The 12237-nt window shown below is 35.4% G+C and overlaps 1 protein-coding gene across 6 annotated transcripts in view; it reads right to left on the bottom strand.

Annotated features, from left to right (window-relative positions):
- Positions 1-1704, bottom strand: part of LOC577677 (forkhead transcription factor P) — a 46976-nt gene extending 45272 nt beyond the window's left edge. For 4 of the 6 annotated variants that reach the window (XM_011685465.2, XM_011685467.2, XM_011685468.2 and 1 more), the window contains exon 1: positions 1583-1704. The gene's annotated coding sequence lies outside the window, so the exon portion shown is untranslated. The remainder of the gene's footprint in view (positions 1-1582) is intronic. The other 2 variants (XM_011685469.2, XM_011685470.2) reach the window with 1 other exon arrangement.
- Between the last annotated feature and the right edge of the window lie 10533 nt (positions 1705-12237).

Raw genomic sequence — 12237 nt, 5'->3', positions numbered from 1 at the left:
GTCTACTTGTGACTTTCTGTGATTCTTGCCTTAAAAATACTTGTATAGCCTTCTTGTAACCCATTACAGGTAAAGGAGAACTAGGCAATCTTCAGAGATGCCAAGTTCAAAGATCAGCAATGCGTGACATTTTCATGATTCGGTGCGCGAGGGTATAACACACGTATAAGGTATAGCGTTTTTTCGAAATCTAGCACGCGTCGTGCATGAGAGCGTTTTCAGACCCTCGAATTGTGTGACACTTGGTAGCTCTGATTCTTGCCAATCAGTCTACGAGATTTCCCATCAAAGTTTATGAGAAAGGCATATTTATAAAGCAAGAATAAAGTACAGTTTGTCAGTAAGCCATGCTGGGCATTGCCATTTTCTTGATTGCATGAGGTACTAAATTTAATGCGGAATCGTTTATCGACTACCGGTAAATGTAACAGTATTCAAATTTATGGATGCTTCCTTCCCAGGTGTTTGTGGTGTTGAAGCATATTTCATTCACCTGCTAATAGTATTTATATCCTTTGTACTCCAATTGCCAGAACGCAAATTGCATGAATAAATTTAATTAGTGTTGTTCTGGGGTGAAGGTTTTGCAGAAATGAAGTAGATTTTTAAATCACTATATTTTAGTATTTATTAAATAAATGAGCTTTAAAAGTTGAATGGTTAGTTGTTACCCTATTATTAGGTGTCTATATATTTTTCAATGTTATTGAATTAAAAATTCTTTCCAATTAAAGCTTGGTGCACAATACAGGTACAACTCCGCCTGGTATGTCACATTTTCAAGAAAATGGCATATAATACAGCATGCCCAGAAATCTTCATTTAAAATTAACGACTTTAAATAGAAGACTGTAGACTCTTAGACCCTGCCTAGGTCTAGGCCCTATCTTTAAAAAAAATCTCTTTTCTGACTTAAGATTTAATGTCAAATTTGTACATCAGAAGGAAGGCAGGAAATCATCTTGTTTTTCAGAACATCTACAACTATTCTTTGGGGTTGTTCTCCTATAAATCATCAAAGATGGCCAAAATCAACAATCCCCCCCCCCCCCCCCCCCCCCCCAGCTCTCACTCTGTAAAACCTCACGCTCAGCTCAGCTCATCTAGGTCCGTATCTTGGCCATCATATCAACACGGTTACAGCGCCGATACCTTCGGCGTAGAAAACCACAATAGTCCGCTGATTATTCCCGCGCGTGTTAGGTTTTAGAGAATACTATTTATACCATTAGGAAAACATTCTTTAATTCCGTAAAATTACAAGGGGTTTATCTGAACGTTACACTACTCTTTAAGAATGTCATGAATTTTTCCTAAAATAAAATGTCCCTTCAGTGCGCAAAATTAATTTGCACCAACCTCGGCTCGGGTCACATGTTGTGTTCACCCACGAGGGGCATTACAAATTGCGCGGTGTGCAGAAGTGTACTGTACGTGTATTTCCTATGCAAATTATTTATCCGAGTAGAAAGCCATTGACGGCACAAATAACAACAAAATGCATAATACAATATAACATATTATGGCGATAACAGCATTTTGCAGTAATTTAAAGTTGAAAATTGATGGGAATGGTCCTTACCTTGTTGGAGATGCTCTCCCACAAATCATCAAGGCGTAAAAGAAACCGAAATCTGTTCGAATCTTGAATGCAAAAGACATTGAGCCTGTGTACGGCTTCTCGCCGGACCTGACAACGATAAACAATGGAAATATCCATGCGCTGGAATGAGGAGTATGCACTCAGTTTTCTCCCATTTACCTTCGTTAGAATGACCGAAAAACAACATGATTTGTTTTTATAATGCAATTCAATTCAAGTGAGTTGATACACATTAGGAAACTACCCATTTGTAGTATAACACTTAATTTCTGATCTACATGGTCGTGTACGAATTTTGTTGTTCTTAGGCGTGCTTCGTCTCCTATTCATGACGTCAACAGTGTCACCTGCTGTGTAAACAAACCATAATGCAACGTGTAAATTACCTCAAATGCGGTGCACAGTCTGTTATTTTATGGTGATGTCTGGGAGGGATCTAAAGGATGCGGTTTCGAGGAATAATGTCCGTATGTTCTACACTCCTCATCATTCCTATTCGCTAGAACTCTCTCGCATCGACGCCAGCAATATACCAAATCGTCCCGTTCAGTCACATTTTTAATTATGCAGCCGAAAACTCCCATGCCCAGGGTCCTCTTTCGCTGACATAATTATAATATGAACACGATTTGAGCCAATAGGAAGTTTGAGTGAATCAATGATGGGAAAGTAATGCTTTGCTTTTTTGTTTGTTTAAGGAACGAGACTCTATACACCGGTTTACTAATTTACTCAAATGTGATGCATACTTTTTAAGCAAAAGAAGTTCATGACCACCCAAAAGCTTGCCCGAGGTTTGCCCGACATAGCAACAAGTAACGAAAGCAGACTGGATTCAGAGTATTTGTAGTTCATTCATTAATAACATGTTAATGGAATAATTCGTCACTAGGTCCCCATGCAGGACAGAAACATTCTTAAATTTGAATGTTAGTAAACCGGTCTATTGAATTAATTCGCGATGATATATGAATATACGACATATCTGGCGACTGAATAATAATGGTCATCTGTGCTGTTAGGATTAGAAATAGGCCTAAGCAAACACTATACCCGGTCGTGGATATAAAACGTGGATATAATTTGGAGCCCGCATTCACAGCTACCGTAATTTAAATATAGAAAAGGAATGAGAGGGGGGGGGGGGGGGTAATAATAGCTGAGATGATATAAGGTGCGATTTGTTTACATAATCACTATTTCATAAATTATCTTCTGCTTTCGGGGGAAAATAGAAATAAATATATTGTAGGCCTATCCTTCAAGAAACAAAACCACATAAAAAAATTCTACTTACTTTTGTTGTTAAAAGGTGAAATCATAAGGAGTGATAGGAGAGAGGGAGACAGCGAGATGAGGTGAGAGATCATGAAAGAGAGAGATAGAATGAGGGAGAGAGAGATAGAGAGATAGAGAGAGAGAGAAAGAGAGAGGGAGAGGGAGATTGATTATAGGACCTCTTTTAGCATCCTCCTTGTATTTCGTGACAACCACAAAGATTAACCTTCAAATTTATCTAGGGGCACTCTTTTTCCAAGGTTCGTAAAAAATTCTGAAGGTTCATAATTCAGAAAACGAGAGGATCATTGTTTGAAATTACATCAAAAAATTACATAATTTCAAAAATGATATAGGATTTCATATAATTCTGAGAAATATGAACCCTAATCTGTTTTGGAAATTTCGAAGCTTCGGAATGACGAAAATTCGGAAATATAAACCTTTGGAATAATGAAGAGTTCGGATAGACTTAGCTTCGGAATCATGAATCTGCGAGGAAAAAACAACAACAGCAAAACTCCGACAAGTAACCCTAATAATTCCACAGAGTTCCAAACATTATTGATACGGTTTCCTTGTTGATATGCCTGAGTGGCATTTAATTCAACCGATTAAGAGAAATTCAATTGAAAAGAAATTGAATAGTAGTTGCTTTCATCATCGCTTATACATTTTTGTATGAATGGTACAAAATGAATGATTAAATCTTCATAAAACATGACTCATAAGGATCTCGGGTCACAAAGAGGCTGAAACAGAATCAACTAACTAACCATAAAAAAGAAAGATTTTGTATTCATATTGGGATATGATAAATGTACATATTTAATGCAGATGATACGAACATTTTAAATAATTTTGAAGGTAATTTACATGTTGGTACATTTCCTGTGTCTCTCGCTGTAATTATTCTCGCTGGAAGATAAGTTCCTCAATGTAGTGATCTCATATTAAAAAGAAGAAAGAAAAAAAGAAGGGAAAAAAAAGAAGGAAAAAAAAAGGGAAAAAAAGAAGGACAAAAAAGAAGAAAAAAAGAAGGAAAAAAAAAAAAAAAAAAAAAAAAAAAAAAAAAATCGCATTTATTTTGTTTCTCTAACTTTGCTGCTTCAGCAACTTATCACAAGGGCGAGGTTGCCCTTTAAAACATTATTTCTTGATTTTATATATAACAAATTCCTTTGTGTTCCGATACCATTGGCTCTTTGAACCCATTACTCTTCAATATTCCCTCTATGATAGCTGTTTGCAAAATATACTTTTTACTTTCTACTTTCGTATGTCGTCACGTATTGAATGGGTGAACGTGACATCGACGTATTACGTAATCTGAACATGATTTCTGAAAGGTAAGCACACTGGCGTTGCCAGGTCGTTCGGCGAAATTCACAATCGATGAAAATGGATGCACATTGCCGATGAGGTTATAATAGTGGGCGAATGATATGTCTTCTCTGCATCTCACCCCTTTCTCCCCTATCTCTCCTTTCTCTCTCTCTCCCCCCTCTCTCTATTCCTCTTTCCTTCTTTTTCTCCCTTTCTTTCTTTTCCTCATTCTCCCCCTCTTTCTCTCGGGGGGGGGGGGGGGGGAGGGGGTGTTCATTCGATGGGAGGGGTGCCCCCTTGCCTTTATGTACACATCGCTTCGAGGATAATGAAGCTAATAATGTTTGAAAGTATATAAACAAAAATATACATGATGTTGATTAATCTACATGCCATGGCAACAAGAAATATAATTGTATGTCATTGCCAGACTATTAATTCCATTCGACGGGAGGGGTGCCCCTTGCCTATATGTACACATCGCTTCGAGGATAATGAAGCTAATACTGTTTGAAAGTATATAAACAAAAATATACATGATGTTGATTAATCTACATGCCATGGCAACAAGAAATATAATTTTATGTCATTGCCAGACTATTAATTCCTTTCACAGGTTAATGATAAAATGATTGACTTTCACTTTTGACTGCACTTAATGCATAATTATTGTTTGCTTGTCAACATGACATGCAAATAATTATTTCACCAAATATTTAATCGTGACTGAATAATAGATCGACTTTCACTTCGCATGGTATCACTGCTCGTATAATATTTCGCATGACATGTAATCAAATTGTCATTTATACTCATATCTTTGAATCATGCCTCTGCACGCAATGTAAAAGATGGTCCAGAGATTCCACACTTTCCTTCTTTTTTTACAGTCTGCTAAACAAAACGCAAAAAATCGTAAGGAACTCTCATCAGAGAATTTACTTGAGTATGAAAAAACTAGGTCTGTATAATAGTCATTATCATAATCACTAATATCGACATTGAATACCAGTGTTTTGAACTCAATTTGCCAGAAAGGTGTCGTGATCTAGAATGGACCACAAGTTATGGGGTTCGAATCCCTGCCACGGACTTTGGCGAAATATCAACATTTACTTTAATTATGTTAGTGGTGATAACGACCCAGGTGAAGTAAAAGGTGTCGCTGAGGGAAAGCATTCCCTATTTTTTTTGCCTTAGCATGCATGGAAGTTGGGCTGAAGCTGAGCCTTATGGTAGTATTCAGCATAATTTAGCATCGTATATCCTCAGGAAACAACTACATAGTATATGATCTTGAAGTTTTCCCAGTAAAGCAAGAATAACTTGGACTCATAGTTATGGGAAATGAAATGAGATATTGTGTTTTAAGAAAGTGATCGGTTCTTGTAAAAATTAAACATGAAAATGTGATCTTTTTCATTCTTCTATTCCTTTTGAAAGAGTATCCTAAAAGCAATGTCCCATGACATATTCTTGAATTTGGTGGCGTATCTTGGATCCAAGCCAATGAGGGGGCACTTGGGGAGCCATTCTGTTAAATCACATGCAAATTAACCAGTACACCAATTAGGGGGAGGCGAGTTGCAGGAGGAAGACTTTACACTAACAAATTGCTAAAACCTCGTAATACGAATGCTTTCCTGTTTATCACACGAGCTACTATTCACAAAAGTTTCATTCATAATGAAATTACATAATCACTAGGCATATACTCCATCTGACTTTGGAAAACTAGTTCTCCTTAGCCGAGCGGCGAAGTCCTTTTAAATGGGGGTGGGGGGGGGGGGGGGGGGGGGGGGGGTAGGGGAATCAGCAAGGGGTAGCTACAACGCAGACAATTATTATTTTGAGACATTGGTAAACTGTTAACAATACAAAAAATTGTTTATTTTCTAAGCAGTAAACACCAAAAATAAACACTTTTTAATGACAACTTTTAAACACTGCAACACTGCAACACTCCGACACCTTTTGGGTTTTTACAATCTAAACTTATTATTTAAGTTGAAGAAGAGAACGACACACCTTGCTATTTAGCATAATGGCACGTTTATTCTTGGTGAAAAATAGATGGAAAAAATTGAATGACAGGTTTATTTCTAGTCCGATTAGAGTTCAAATATCAGAACACGTGTTTACACTTTATTCTCAGAAAGCTATCACGCTATCAAGCAAACGCGTATTGTGATAGCCCTTCTTCTTTTGCAGATATATTATTGGATAATTCTTGAAAATGTGTTATCATTTACATTTTTTTTTTAAATATCAACATTTTTATTATAATTATATTGTGTATACGTTAACAAAAACTTGTTATATTTTGTAAATATTGTATCGTTGAAATGTAATATGATTTTGAATGTTTTGCAGAAGAAAATAAATTAAATTCACTAAATTCAAAATTTAATTCAAATTCATGCAAACATAATGAACATTTACACTTCATACGTTTAGATTCTTGTATTTCACCCATGGGTTTTATTTGTGAAACTTGGAAGGTTTTAAAATGAAAAAGCTATATACAACATTTTCCACAAACTTTACAGTTGTTCAATAATCAAAACATTTACAATGCACATGTAATATCGGGGCTCAAAATAATAATCAATTAATCAATCCTTAACCCTTTTTTTTTTTTTTTTTTTTAAATTTTTATTATTACACATTATTCACACTTAATTCCATATAGCTATGCATCCCTCTATTCTGATTCATTGTTCATGACTATCATCTTTGATATGCACTGTTTTTGTTTTACGTGGTTTGAGATAGTCGACGAGACCAACACCGGACTGAAAACAGACCGAATAATAAAATTATAACTTATTGGGTTGAATCGGTTTGAAGTCGGTTTATAGCAGTGTGACTGAGGTATTCGCATATTTTGTGGTTTTGTGTAATGGTGTGATCGCATAATAGTTTGTGGTTGTATACAGAGGCCTCAGATTGTACATTATATATCATATTGCAACGATACAATGATAATGACAACCATCTTCATTCATAACTAATAGCCTTTTCTAGTCCGAGTTCAACTGTAATTATTTAACTAAGCCTGTAGTTTTTATAGATGTTATTGTTTTAATATGATTTCCGATGCATTAATTGATATAATCAATACTAATCCTGGAATATAATCAAAGAAAATTTTCACGACATTAATTTCCAAAATCTTCCAAGAAACATGGTTTTGGCAATCTCACCGACCTTGCCCAGGCTTTCAAGCGGGATAGTGGTGAAGAACAACGAGAAGAAGAACTATAAGAAGAAGAAAGAAAAAAGAATGAACTAGAATGAACTGAATTTTTTTTCTCTCGGGTGTTACTTTACAAAGGGCATTCCGTCGGCTGTCCAGAGCCGCCTAAAATCAGAGATTAGATGGGGGTGTTTTCATGTTTTCTTTCAAAGGTAGTGGGGTCACCCTTTCTGCTGGATCCCCGTATGTTGCAGTCCTCTCTTTTTTTCCTCTCCTCTTTTTCCCCCTCTCCTCTTCTTTTCCTCTCCTCTTCTTTTCCTCTTCTCTTCTTTTCTCCTTCTTCAAGCTCTCTCTCCTCCTTTCCTCCTCTCTTCCTTGCCTACCCCTTTCTTCCTTTTTTCTATAATTTATAATGTATATTATGTATTTGTGTTTTCAGGCGTACCCATTACAAGCTTTGCTTATCGGGATTCGCGCCTTTTCCCTTGTAATATATAAGTTCTTTGATTATATTTATGTTCCTACGTATAAAGTGTATTGTTTGAACAGATGTCAAATTATGTTGTCAAATTCAATGAAAAAAAATAAATGTTCATTTCAATTGAATTGAATTGAATCAACATTATTTAATGATCTACTACTACTTAAGTTATGATGTTTATGGCCATCATGATGCATCAATAACTCAGTCCTCTGTAGATAAAAGTACATCCTGTGAAAGGTACCTTTGAAAAGAGCACCTTCTTCTATAAATATAAGTATGTGACAAATAATATTGTTAGGCCTACACACTGCACTGACTGTCATGTTATCAACTACAAGCCTATATGAAACTGCATCATCGAAACGGACATTTCCGTGTCCATGAATGTGTATGTAACATTTTATAATATTACATACTGATAACTTTAATAGATTTTTATTTACTACGTAGTCTACGAAAACTGTCATAAACATATATAGATGGCACATTGCATTTCAGGATTTGTTTCTTCAAATGAAGAAATGAACCGTTTGAAGCGCTGAATAGCTCATAAAACAGACAAAAATTCAAACAAATAAACTCACTTAAAAAAGCTTAGCAACCAAACAAACAAACAATCAACCAATAATTAAACAGCCAAACAACTAACCAACCAAACAAAAACAAATCAACCAACCAACCAGCCTACAAAACAAACAAACAAACAAATAGACATACAAACAGGCCAGAAAAAACAATATGACTAGTGAATGGCATAATTCATCGAGAGTCTGATCTTTTAGATTGCTCAATTGACCCGTTCAAAGTAATTTCATGATTTATAAAATGGTACTTAAAGATGAGGGAATGTTTCTTCTACAGAAAAAGTACACTTTATGTGTCTGTATATATGACTTTAATTTAACACGAACATGAAAAAGGAAACAATCTTTAAAAGTTGCATGAAGATTCTACAAATCACATTACTTAAAAACCTGTATCTGGACCAGCATCTCTCTCTTTAAAAAAAGGTCCGAAACTTTGTCAAATCTTAAAAGATGCAGATGTGAGAACAGAAAATGGAGTATGTAGAAATTTAAAAAAAAATTAGTGGCAATTTTTCAATTACAAAATAATTGTTTAACTAGTTTGTTTCGGGTGGGCCTTTTGTACTTTTAAAGGACAGATAATTATATTAAAAATAACTATTATAGTTATTTTCAATAATAGTTTGCGTTTATCGTGTCTTGCCACTAGATAATGTACATACTGCGAACCCCACTATACGAAAGTGATTTGCGGGATGTCGCGTTTATCGTCTCTTCACGATTCAAAATAAAGGCCTTGTGTCTGCGCAGTTGTTTTGCGCCGTTTGACCCGGGAAGCAGACAGTTTCTCGGAGGCCAACTACACACACATGCTTGTACACATCACATGGCGCGCGCTAGCCTCCGAACCGGAAATTAACCTGGGAAGGTCCGATAGTGGGGTTCAAAACAGCTTTGCGTTTATCATCTCTCAGAAACGTGATTCTGGCTGTATGTCACATTCAAAACGCACCTATTTGTGTCTTTAGATATGCCTATAATATCTAAAGACGTTTAAAAAAGGCTTTGCATTTATCACCTTCAAAATTTGCCTGAAAAACGTTTGAGAAACCTGATTCTAGGCAAAAATTTGGTCAATAAACGCACCCATAGTTGAATGGGGTATCTAATTTTTGAGGCGTGTGCATTTTATTGAGATTTTATATAAGTCTCTTTAAAATCTTAGGAGCTATTCAACCTATTGTATATGCATGTATTGGTAATTGACCCCCTAAAAAAAGAACAACAACAAACAACCACCAAAAATACCCCCAAGTCTCTAGATCTAAAGTTGGTATAAAATCAGCTGAACAACCCCTTCCCCCTCTCCCCCTTCATCTACTCTCCTCTTCGATCCCCTCATTACTTCACCTCCTCTCTCCATTTCTCACCATCCTCTGTCCCTTCCTCATCTCTTTTCTGACTCCATAATAAATAATAATTTATGGTAATCGGAAACAGATCGATGAACAACGCCATCTGCGTCAACAAACAAAATCTTTTTGAGAAAAAGAGCAGGTTCTTGTGGAATGGACCAGTTTTTAATCTGTGTTATATTATACAGAAGCGGATCTAGAGGGGGGGTTGGGGGGGGGGGGGGGGGTGGGGTTGCAACCCCCCCAAAAAAAAATCCGGGGACCATTTTTTTAAATCTTATCTTTTTTTTTAAACTTGTAATTTTATTTTATTCTATTTCTATGTATTTATTTCATTTATTATTATTATTATTATTATTATTATTATTATTATTATTATTATTATTATTATTATTATTATTATTATTATTATTATTATTATTATTATTATTATTATTATTATTTCTTTTTGGGGGAGGGGGGGGGGGGGGGGGGTTGGGCGAACAAATGTCACAGAGTCCCTTGCCCCCCCCCCCCGATCAGCTTTTCTGAGGACACGGGCCACCGCCGAAGTGACAAGCTAGGCCAGCGTTGCCGATTCTCATCCCCAAAATCCCCACATTAAAAAAAAAAAAAAAAAGGAAAAAAAAAAAGAAAAAAAAAAGAAAAAAGAAAGAAAAAAGAACGCACGCTAGAGAGAAACCCTTTCAAGTGCAAATATTGTGAGAAGATATTCAACTCATCTGGTAACTTAACCAAACACATGATAACTCTGGATATAACTGTGTATTTAACTGTTACTTGATTTAAAAAGACGTTATCATGCACTGCTTTTTATGGTCTCGGGGTTCAAATAAACACCCCAAAAAAATCGGCTCGCCGCTTCGCGGCTCGTGGACGATGCTCCGCATCGTCATTATTGGTCAACCCCCCCCTGAGCAAAAAGCTAGATCCGCCCCTGTTATATAAATCTATTCATTATGTAAAAGATGAATAATGAATTGTTTGGCAGTATTCGAACTCTTTTATAACGGATTGGATTTTATTATTGCATCATCAATATCAGCATATTGCCAAATCAACGTTTGTAATACTGCTTGGTGCATACAAATTGTTTTGAAATATAAAACACGTCTTATCATTATTATTATATTTTTCCTTATTTTTACAATAAGTACATTTATAAAATACATGATTATTACAACTAATCAAGATAAAACATTATTATTGATACAACCTAAGTGATATTAGGAATAAGGAATTGATTATAAACATTTCTAGGTAACGGTTAATTCAATTCTAATTTCGATGGTGTTAGCGAGTATAGTTTCGTGATACTGGGCTACCTATTAGTTTAAAACATAGACGAAATGTCGGATTAAATTTGACGTGATACAAACAGAAAGAACTTGTTATTATGGGCTGAATATTTGCAATCACATTGCGACTAAAATCAGAATTTCACAAGTTTTAAACTCCGTTTTTCAATGACATCATGTTTCAGTATTTAAGAAAAATAAACCAATACTCAAGCCAGACTGCATTATTGAGAACACTTCGCAGTCATCATGATGTATTCTTTAATCACTCAGTTGGAAAAGTTATGATTTTTTGTTGTTAATACTTTCTCTTTTTGTAATACAATGAGGTAAAACTTCCTGAACAACATCGGATTACGTTATTTTGTTTTGAACTTGAACATTAAGCCTCACAATTCTATACTTCACAATAATGGTAATTTAATCGACAATTTTAGTATCTAAAATGCACGTACTATTTCGAATACGAAATAAGAATGAAATTAAACTGAATTGGTAGATCGATCATTACAAATACTTTTGTATTTCACAATGAAATCAATTGTAATTGAAATCAGAATCAATATTTGCATTAAGGTTTACTAAATGAGTGACCGGAATGGTTTCGACAATGCAAGGTTAAAGATAAACTTGAAAAATGCCCCTTGCTTGTACGTATGATTGTATATCATTTTGTGATTAAGTTTGGCATTGATCGGATGCACGTAATGTTTGCGCGCTATCGAAACAAACAGCCACCACCTGCAAAAACAAAACAAACTTTTCGGTTACATTTAGTAATAGCCTCATCATAGAAGATTCCACCTACAACAGTCAGCGAGGCATCTCCTCATGTTTGTCAGAACAGGATATAATACGAGCAACATGGATTGCAGGATCTCTCCTATTACCCGTTTTACACTTTCAGCGTTAAAAGAAAGAATGATCATGATTGTAGCACTGTGTTATTTACAAAGAATAGAATGATAATGCTTTCCTTCTGCAATATCTATAGTGAGCATCCCCAAATCAAACTATTGTAACAAATTGGGCATCAATATGAAGGGAAATAAACAGGCTTCCATATGATAACAAATGTAATGATAATAATATAGTTGCATGATCGAT

This window comes from Strongylocentrotus purpuratus, unplaced genomic scaffold (assembly GCF_000002235.5).
Source record: "Strongylocentrotus purpuratus isolate Spur 01 unplaced genomic scaffold, Spur_5.0 spur5_scaffold_6, whole genome shotgun sequence".
Lineage (NCBI taxonomy): Eukaryota > Metazoa > Echinodermata > Echinoidea > Camarodonta > Strongylocentrotidae > Strongylocentrotus > Strongylocentrotus purpuratus.
The sequence above is the reverse complement of the archived record's forward strand: the minus strand, read 5'-3'. Positions and strand labels throughout refer to the sequence as shown.